We start from the raw sequence: 10,788 nt of genomic DNA, 5'->3' as shown, positions 1-10,788 counted from the left end.
CCACACAGCTGCATAAAATCTCACATTCTTCACTTCATTTCACTTTATTTCTTAATTAGTCGCTCTCCACCAAGGTGCTCCAAGCAACTTACAATTTAAAATAGAATTTACACAATATAAAAACATTCAACAGTGACTATTTGGCAATTTAGATCTCATTACTTAAATGCACAACCAAACAGCCAAGTCTTGAGCGCCTTTACAAAAGGTTGCAACTCCGACATTGCTCTAACCTAGGGAGGCAATGAGTTCCACAGGATTGGAGCACAGGTCGAAAAAGCTCTATGCCTTGTGGCTTCCAGGTGTACCTCCCTAGGGCCTGGTATGTAGAGGAGATTTTCCTGGGTGGATCGAGGTGACCACTGATGGGGAAAAGGAATGAGGCGGTCCCTAAGATTTAAAGGTCCTTGGTCATTTTGAGCTCTAAATGTCAGGATCAGTATCTTGTAAGAGATCCGATGTTCTATTGGTAGCCAATGCAGTTGATGCAGAATTGGTGTAATATGGGATCTTATAGATGATCCCGCTAGCAGCCTGGCCGCATTTTGGACCATCCGAATCTTCTGGGTTGTTGACTTCGGAAGGCCAGCATATAAGGCATTGCAATAGTCCAACCTCGTGACTGTTGCGTGGATTACTGTTGCCAATGCTTCTACTGAAAGGTAGGATGCCAATTTCCTTGCCTGGCGAAGATGAAAAAAGGCCTGCTTACTTATGACAGTGATCTGGCCCTCCATCGTCAGCAATGAGTCCAACACAACCCCAAGGCTTTTAACAGTGGCAGATGGAACCAGAACTTCCCCATCGAAATCATTACTTGCTTTGAACTGGAATATATAGAAGTGTGGACTCAGATTATTATTATTATTATTATTATTACTTTATTTGTACCCCGCTAGCATCTCCCAAGGGATTTGATGCGGCTTACAACAGGCCAGAGCCCAACACAATACAACAATACAATACATAGCAAATAAAACAGTTAAAGCAGAAAACAATAACAAAGCAGTACAACAGGACATTATTAAAAACTGAGCCGGCCGGAGTAGGGTACAGGATTAAAAAGTGCTGAAGTGTCGGAGGGATGTGGGATTAAAATATAAGTGCAGTGTGCGGTGAGGGTGATCTTGACTCTACTAAAGTGCTTCTGGGCTTTGGTAGTGGGGTTCCTAATCTGAGAAGGCACATTGGAACAGCCAGGTTTTCAGGTTCTTTCTGAAAACCGCCAAAGTAGGGGCCTGTCTGAGATTTTCGGGAGTGCATTCCAGAGGCGGGGGGCCACCACAGAGAAGGCACTGTCCCACGTCCCCACCAAACGCGCCTGCGACGCGGGCGGGATCACGAGCAGGGCCTCTCCTGATGACCGGAGTGAGCGTGTGGGTTCGTAGACTGTGATGCGGTCACGCAGGTAGGGTGGTCCCAAACCGTTAAGGGCTTTGTAGGTAAGCACCTGCACCTTAAATTGGGCTCGGAAAATAAACGGCAGCCAGTGGAGCTCCTTAAACAGGAGGGTTGACCTCTCTCTGTAATGGGCTCCCGTTAACATCCTGGCTGCTGCCCGTTGGACCAATTGGAATTTCCGAGCCGTTTTCAAGGGCAGCCCCACATAGAGCGCATTGCAGTAATCCAGTCTAGAGGTGACTAAGGCATGGACCACCCCGGCCAGATCAGCCTTAGCGAGGTACGGGCGCAGCTGGCGCACAAGTCTCAGTTGTGCAAAAGCCCTCCCGGCCACCACCGACGCCTGAGCCTCAGGCGTGAGCGCCTCCCAAGCTGCGGACCTGTGGCTTCAGGGGGAGTGTAACCCCGTTCAACACAGGTTGCCACCCTATACCCCGATCTGGCTTACGATCGACCAGGAGGACCTCTGTCTTGTCGGGATTGATCTTCAGCTTGTTCGTCCTCATCCAGATGGACACAGATAACATATGCCGCTTCCGCACAGCCACATAACCCAGAATATCAAAGCAGATACTCCACAGTATCTCCTTTGGAATGAATTATAGCATCCATACTGTCATATAATCCAGTTCAAAGCAGATAAAGTGGGATTTTATACAGCTGTGTGGAAAGGGCCCCAGTTCAAAGCAGATGTAGTGGATTATCTGCCTTGATATCTGCCCTTCCACACAGCCCTATATCCCAGAATATCAAGGCAGGAAATCCCACATTATGAGTATGGACACAGATAACCCAGTTCAAAGCTGATATTCTGGCATATAGGGCTAGGTTAGATGGCTGTGTGGAAGAGTCCTTCTACACAGCCCTATATCCCAAAATATCAAGGCAGGAAAAACCCACAATATCTGCTTTGAACTATATGGCTGTGTGGAAGGGCCCTAGGACTTGGAGCAATGTGTTCAAATTACAGAAAAGGAGATTCTACTTGAACATTAGTAAGAACTTCCTGACCATGCAAGCCCAACATGTTCAACAGTGGAGCTCCCCGATTCTGAGGGCCCTTCCACACAGCCCTATATCCCAGAATATCAGGGCAGGACATCACACAATTTCTGCTTTGAATTGGGTTATCTGAGTCCACACTAGCCGTTGTTTTATTTACACTAAACATGTTTGGTGTCAGGATAGCAACCAAGTTGTATGTTTTATATAAAGGGATCAAGCATTTATTACTTCTAGAAGAATTAATTTGGTGCATTAAAAAGGGGAAATTTATCGGGGATAGCGAGCAAAGTTTGGAGCCAACACATTCTGTTTTGCTGATATATTAGACAAGGTAGAGATAAGGGTAAAGATTTTCCCCTGACATTAAGTCCAGTCATGTCCGACTCTGGGGGTTGGTGCTCATCTCCATTTCTAAGCGAAGAGCTGGCGTTGTCAGTAGACACCTCCAAGGTCATGTGGCTGGCATGAAAACAAACAATCCCCTAAAGCCCACATTAAGTTCTGATAGCCCTGACAAACTAGGTTGGCTTGGCTTTTGGTTCTGTGATAGCTGTAGATATTTTTTATTCATTATGAAATGGTAGCTTGAAGCAGTGAATACAGTGTTACTGTACCAGAGACCATGTTATGTTTTGGGCTTGTACATTCAATTGTATAAAGTGCCCAAAATGAGAACGTGTTGTGTGTTTGCCTACAGAAGCCATTACTGCATCAAAGCAATTTCTGCTATCTATTTGCTTTCCCATGACTTTGGCTCACTAAGTACTTAGGATTAACCAAATAATGAAAGCAATTGCTTTCAACATATTTACAGAGGTACTCCTGTGTTTGTGCCACTGCTTCCAAAGCTGAATACAGTTCAAACAAGCCAACAGCTCTTTTAATGCTGCAATGCAGATCTAAACTCTAGAATGCCTTTGAGTGAAAATAACCTGTCTCTACAGAGCACAAGAGGCACAACCCTTTATGTAAGAGAATGTTTCTCCTTTATGGCCCTTCATACACTCAAATGAAATCTCAGTTTGAGTAATTTACTAATATCACATTATGATAGAAGACTGCAACATGTAAACATATCACAACAAATGCAGGCAACAAAGAATGAAGACAAAATGTTGTTGGATTGCGGTATGCAGGTCAAATCAATTGAAGTAAATACAATTTAAAGATCTAAACCAGTGGTTCTCAATCTTCCTAATGCTGTGACCCCTTAATACAGTTCCTCATGTTGTGGTGACCCCCAACCATAACCCTATCATTATGAATTGCCATGTAAATAATGATCTGCAGGATGAATTTTCATTCACTGGAACAAATTTGGCACAAATACAATAAAACCCACAACAGTTTATCCATTTTTTTGATCTTAAAAAAAATCTATTCTCAGCCCCCCAAATTAGTTGAAAATGGCTGGAAGTGATGGAATGATATTTCTAGTTGTCCAAAATGGTGGTCATGGCACAGTTACAAAGGAGCCAAAATACACACAGAGACACCAGCCTGGAACATGTCCCCTCCCTCTGGAAGTTAGGAGATAGTGCAATGATCTGATGACCTGCTGATGGAAATCTCCTCAAGAACATTCAAGTAAACAGTCATTATTATCTGTCTTTGTTTTGTTTCGACACACACAGACATACATATACACAGAGTATAGAGGGAGAAAATTGCAGTAATTCTCTTTTGGTGGAAACATTTGTAATGGAATCTCAATGTGTGGCTGTCTGCTTTCATTATCTTTAATGTTCTTACTGCTGTTTCTGCTTAGCACGTTTCTTTCTGATGCTGTTTTGTTGTAATTTTTATGTTTTTTCTTCATTATTTCAGTTCGGCTCCTTATTGTTAGCTTTTCTGTAAACATTCATTTGGAAAGCTGGAACAGAAATGTTTCAATGTAATATATAAATAAAATAAATTGCTTTGACAGTTGCACTGAGGGGAGTATGAATTCCAAATGTTCTGCTCCTAGGCCATGAAACAAATATGCATCAATTAATGCAAAAAAAACACTAGATACCTTCTAGGACAGTACACAATTTAGATGCCACATTTGTGATGCATAAATAGTCACCCAAGGGGTTTAAAGGAGCATTTATAGTCAGCTTGGAAGTTCGGGAGATATGTTCTCTATTTAGAAAGTCTGAAAATAAATTAAATAAATAGTACATTGCATTATATAACATAACAATGCCCAAAGCTCAGAAAATAAGCCCCATCAATACATTGCTTCCTAAAAGAACAGTCAAACCCTCACATTTGCTGGAGTTAGGGGCACAGGACCACTATGAAGGTGAAGTGCAAATAAAAATAGCTATTATTACCAAAGATAATACTTCTCTAGGATTATAGGTCCTCCAGCATTGTTCTGTGGTCAGCTTCTGCCAGATAGCCATGAGATTTTTAGAGAAGTTGACCACAGAATCACACTGCAGGGTCTAAAGGGATCATTTTAATTAAATCTGCAGAAGTCAAGTCCACAAATGTGGAAGGTCGACTGTCAGTTACATTTAAACAGTAGGATTTTAAACTCTAGAGCAAGCCCACACATTTTTTAAATAAGCAGAAAGACTGTAATGAAATCTTTAAATTACTTAAAGGAAGTCAATGTCTCTAAAATAGTTGCAGGTTGCACTTCTGAGCAGCTGTTTTATCAGATTGCACAGTTAACCTCTGATAAGGCAATTGCATTATCTCCTTTAGCAGTGGAAATCAAGTGGTTCTCCAGATGCTGTTGAATAGCAAATCCCAGCAGTCCAGCATAGTCCATGCGGAGAACTGCATCAAATACTGGAAACTGCAATCCATAATCAGGAGGGTCACATGATTTCCATCACTAGTCTATAGGAATATCGAAACTGTGAACACATAGAGATGTCACAATCCTTACTGATGCACACATACGGGTCTGTCCTGACCCTTGGTTTGTCATCCAAGACTCAAACGGATAGCAACATTTGAGTCATGGATGACATTTGTTTATATCGAGGACTTCCTTAGTTGCATATTTGTTTATACAGAGATTTCCTCAATTGCATATTTTAAAAAAACATATGAAACCTAATCATAATAGGAAAGAGTATTTTAGGTAGTGATTATGGTAATGGATATCTATATCTATATATCTCCATGTATACACAACAGTCTGAATCCAACATTAGACCTAGCCGAAAGATTCGTTTTCTATGCGGCCCATTGGTGATAACTGGGGGGACTTCCCACAGGCCCTCCTTCCTGTCTGTCCTTATAACTTTAATTAAGACCTGGATTAAAAGCATCAAAGTTAAGATACCACTCTTTATGCAATCCTTTCCCTTCTGTCTGTAGAGGTTTAATGATTTGTTAAAGCTCTTTCTCTTCTAGAGGAGACAGGTGCTGCAGGTTGCTCTCTTCCTGCAGTATGCAGCTTTCCAAGGCATTTTAAGGAGGCTTCCCACTTGCCAGGGAGGGAAGAGCAATTGACCTGGAGCTATCCTAGCCTAGGCTTTCTTTTCAAAGCCCTCTCTTTTCTCTTGATTTGCAAGCCGTTCCCCTCCCCCCCCCTCCCCCCCACACACACACTTTTCCTTCTAGCGGCTGCTTCTCACCTGCACTCCACTTGTAACTGAAAGCAGCCAGTTTTCGACAGCCGCTGTTCTGTTGTGGCTGGAAAAAAAAACATGGAGGCTGAGCCCTTGCTGTTACGTCCAGCCAAACAAGCCATACCAGCCAGATGAGCTGAATGGAACCAGCCAAAATAAATCCGTGCACAAGCCTATTGATTAGATATCACCTAGGTTTAAACCCAGGATTGTCAATTCCCATACCAAAGAATCATTTTTATTTTTCAAAATAAAAGCTAGTAATTACGACGTATTAACTTATACTTACTTAACACTATTGATTTAGCTGATTTACCAAATTCAGTACATTTTCGTGAAAAAAATGAGGAAAAAACACTGCATTACTTTTTCTTTATTCTTAATTACCAATGCCTTGAATATACATGCAACTTATTGCTTAGACATTATTGCATATACCTGACAAGATCAGCCTACACACATGTATACAAAGAGCAAAGTTTTCAAATACTGGTGAAGCGTAAACTCATTTTGATGACTCTTGTCACAAATAATATTAAAGAATAACCAAACAGATGGGAAGTTCTTACTAAGGTTAGAAAATGGTTCAACCACTGTAGTCAACTGTACTGACCCCACTTTTTGTGCCATTATCATCAGGGGGAATCAACTCAGTGCTGTTTGTCTTTTGATTCAGTGTATTAAGATTCACAGTCAACATCTTCATTCTTTGCATTACCTTCATCAAACTTTGTGCCTGGCATACATGTTATCTTATTAAACATGCATTTGAAAGGAATTAGATATGTTTGGATCACATCTATGAACACATTCAATACCAAATTTAGGTATGAGTAGTAGTTGTTTTTAAAGAAAACTCTCCACTCCCTTTGTCACAAAATCTGCCTTATTTTATTTAGAATCAGGGCCAAATTATACCTGATGCCAGAGTTCCATAATCTGATCTCCAGCATATTTTTCTTTTATAAAAGGCAATTGATCCAAGAGCTTGGTTTTGAACAGCAGCTGTCACAATCCACAGTAAGCATCGTAAACAGAGGGGATTTTAAGACCTCCCCAAAACTTGGTCAAATCTACATCAGGCCCATTTATATGATGAAGACCACCGGACCTGATAAATCCAAAAGTAAAATCTATATGTTTTCCATCTTGGGAAAATAGTACCTATTATAGGCATGACGGAAAGCACAGAGAAAGAATGTAGGTACTTTTCTTTTATTCCAGTTCAGAGTCCATGTATCTCTTGTTAAGGAAAAGATGTTAGAAATTCCAATAATGGAATGTGCATTGTGTCTAATTTGACCCACAGTGGGTCCTAGATAGGCCTAACAAAGAAACATAACATCAAATGCTTGAACACAAAAACTCCCATTACATGTCAGATATTCTCGGCTTTTGTATTTCACAAGTGTCTGTGTCAAGGACATCAAATGATCCCACTGCAATCCTAGGCTTTGTTTGGATACTGTTGCTAAATTACTAGGAGCAGTATAGTTCTGCACCAGAGGTCTGATGTCTGCCTTGCAACTGTAATGGTTTTATGAAAACAAGGGGTGCTTCAAGACAGCACCTTCCACTATCAGTCAAGGATATATTTTGTTGTTTTATTCTGCAGTTCTAAACGGTTTAAGGAGGACAAACCTCTTTAAGCACTGAGGTCAATTTTTACAACGTTTCAAAGGATTTTTGTATCAGTAAATAACTGAGGTTCGATTTTACTCTCCACTTCCCCCTTCACACAGAAAGTGCAGCCATCACATGTCTATTTTGAAACTTAGCTTGAAAGGTAGTAGTTACCCAGTGGCATGGAAGGCTTCTAAGGGCTAAACTATAAATTAACACTAAAAGTTTTTTTTCCATGTCAGGAGCAACTTGAGAAACTGGAAGTCGCTTCTGGTGTGAGAGGATTGGCTGTCTACAAGGACATTGCCCAGGGGACGGCCAGATATTTTACCAGCCTGTGCAAGGCTTCTCTCATGTTACCGCATGAGAAGCAGGAGCTGGCAGACGGGAGCTCATCCCACTCCTCGGATTCAAACCTCAGACTTTTCAGTCAGCAGTCCTGCCGGCACAAGTGTTTAACCCATTGCATCACCAGAGGCCCCATAACACTAAAAGCGAAGCACAAAGCTATATTTGGGTTGGGGAGGGGGACTAAACAGGGGAAGATGATAATTTGGAGTGCAGTATGCATTGAAGGGATGTGAAATCTCTTTATACTATTACGCTGCAAAAAATCTATCACCCATAGCATGGTAATCAATATTAGGAAAGTACACATTTAAACACAGCCCTCTTAAAAGCACGCAATTAGTTGCATTATTTTTAGGATCATGGCAATTATTTTTCTGGGACCATACATCTTTATCTTGCAGTCATTTCTCCAAATACAGTATGAGTTCCATATTCACAGAGTTCCTAGTCATGGCACAAATAAACAAAAATGTGGATTATAGCAACATGAAATGTTAACAGCTACATACAGACCTATTATCACAGTTAACCATCCCTGACAATTATCAAATCAATTGCTGAATGCACATTGTGACATTCATTAGGTTTAAGATACATATTTAAAAACTAGAATAAGACGACAGCATTATTGAAGAAACTACATAAATACTTAAAAATGGTCAGTGTTTCAGGAACTCAACTTTTTTGTGAATTAGCAGTTATATGAAAAAGATCTTAAACTGAAATAAAGAAATGCTTTTATTTACAAATTAAATAAATGAATAAATAAAGTCAAGCAGGCTACAAACGTATGTATCTTGCATTTTCTGATTAAAACTTGTAATAATACATTCTGTAACCTTCCAAAATAAAGGTATTTTAAACTCTTAATATATAAACAGAAGGACAAACTAAATATATTAAGTGTAATCCTATGCATACCTACTCAGGTATAAACTTCATTGAATAGTTTTTAGTCATAGGTAAGTATAGGACTGCCTTTTTAAGGGGTAGAAAAAATACAAGAGCACAAATGTGAACATTTAATATTACCTGATGTTGATTTAATACTCATGAATCACAATAACTTCAAAGAAGGGAGACTTAACATGCTGAAATCGATGTAAGTATTAATACAGAATCGAAATTACTTTTGTGGACAAAATCCAAGTCACTCATATTATTTTTAAGTTTGAAGAGTCTGAGAGCAGAAACCTAGGAGGAGTCTTCTAAGAAACCTCTTCAGAAACCAGAGAACTTGTCACTGCTGAAGAAACAAAATATCCTAACTAAATAGTTTGCTTTTAAAGTTATTGTTGGGGAAAAAACTACTGAAAGATTTTGAATGGTAACTTCCCCCCCAAGCAAGATTTAAAAAAAACACTTAGAAGTGAGCCACCCACCAAACAAGTCTGAACAGTGGCCAGGTCACCCAGTTGTCAAATGCTTAGCTATGGGTCGTTATTGTCCTAGTAGGTTCTGCTATTTTCCTATGAAACAGAACAAGACTTCACTTTGTAACCTGGCTATTTTCTGTGAGAGATAAAAACTCTAGCAGGAACATGAGCACTTCATTTGTAGTGACGTGGTGTTCCAAATTATTTTACTGGTGTTCCGAAATATCCACAGTTTCCAGTAGCTGCAATTCAACTTGGAATGTATCCTCTGCAGATACAAGGGTCTTACTCTAGCAGCTTTAACATTAGGTCACTATTTTAACTTAGTTAAGATCATTAACAACTATTTAGTTCTGTCTCAGAGATGGAACAAAAAGTAGCTAATTCATGGATAACAAATGCGTCAGGCACTTTGCAATCAAAATGAACAAACCAAAGGGGAATAACAAGCACCCAAGCCTAGTCTACAAAATTGTTGATTGTTAACCATTTCCCCATTTCCATCTAAATCTTATTTAGATTTTGTATTTTTAGGCTTTCTGACACACACAAAGGCCTGGCAGGGGGGGGGGGGGAAGCGTATAATTACACAAAACAAAATAGAAGAATTGTTTAGTTCACACATGCACATATATCACTTGATCGCTCACCATTTAAAGACTCATAGCTAAGTGTATGTAGTACACAAACAGTGTCATACGAAACACCTTATTTGTGGTGTTTAAGTCAATACATAATATGCTTCTGTCGCCAAGTGATGAAAATGCATCTCTGAACACAACAAATGCTACTACAGTAACACATAAGATACAAGACCACTAATGAAAAGGAAAATGAATTTTCATGACAATCTATGTAATTCCATTGAACAGGTAGCAGTCGCTCTAATCTGGCAAACGTGACACTGTTTAACAAGCTATAAAGAAATATAAATACTGCAAGAAAAAGGAAAATGTGCCCTTCACAGTAATTCCTTCTTTAAACCTATATCATCTAGAAACCATGGGCATGCACATAGGTCTTAGAAAAGGAATAGTAAGAAGAAATCACACTATAGGAACATGAAATTATTTCTGGACAAAACACAGGAATTCAGTCTGTTCTCTACAATGTTCTTGCTTATTTCTATAGAAATGTGAAAATTAACACATTAGCAGCAAGTTATGACCCACGTTATTTAAAACATTAAGACAAATGGCACATTAGGTGAATATTTGATTCAAGATACTATTCAAGAATAGAGTAAAAAATAAAATAAGCTGGAGATAATGAGAGTAGAGAATGTGTAAAATCAGTGTAAACAAATAGGATTTCAGTTGCTGGTTTTTCTTACAAATATTTTCTTTTCACTTAATCATATCCAATAGTGTCACTGGATACAACTGTAAAGGGCAAACCTCTGCCATTTGGTAAAATCCCATTTTTATCCTTCTTCAAGTGTAAGATCCAATGGC

This window comes from Anolis sagrei, chromosome 4 (genome assembly GCF_037176765.1).
Source record: "Anolis sagrei isolate rAnoSag1 chromosome 4, rAnoSag1.mat, whole genome shotgun sequence".
NCBI lineage: Eukaryota > Metazoa > Chordata > Lepidosauria > Squamata > Dactyloidae > Anolis > Anolis sagrei.
The sequence above is the reverse complement of the archived record's forward strand: the minus strand, read 5'-3'. Positions refer to the sequence as shown.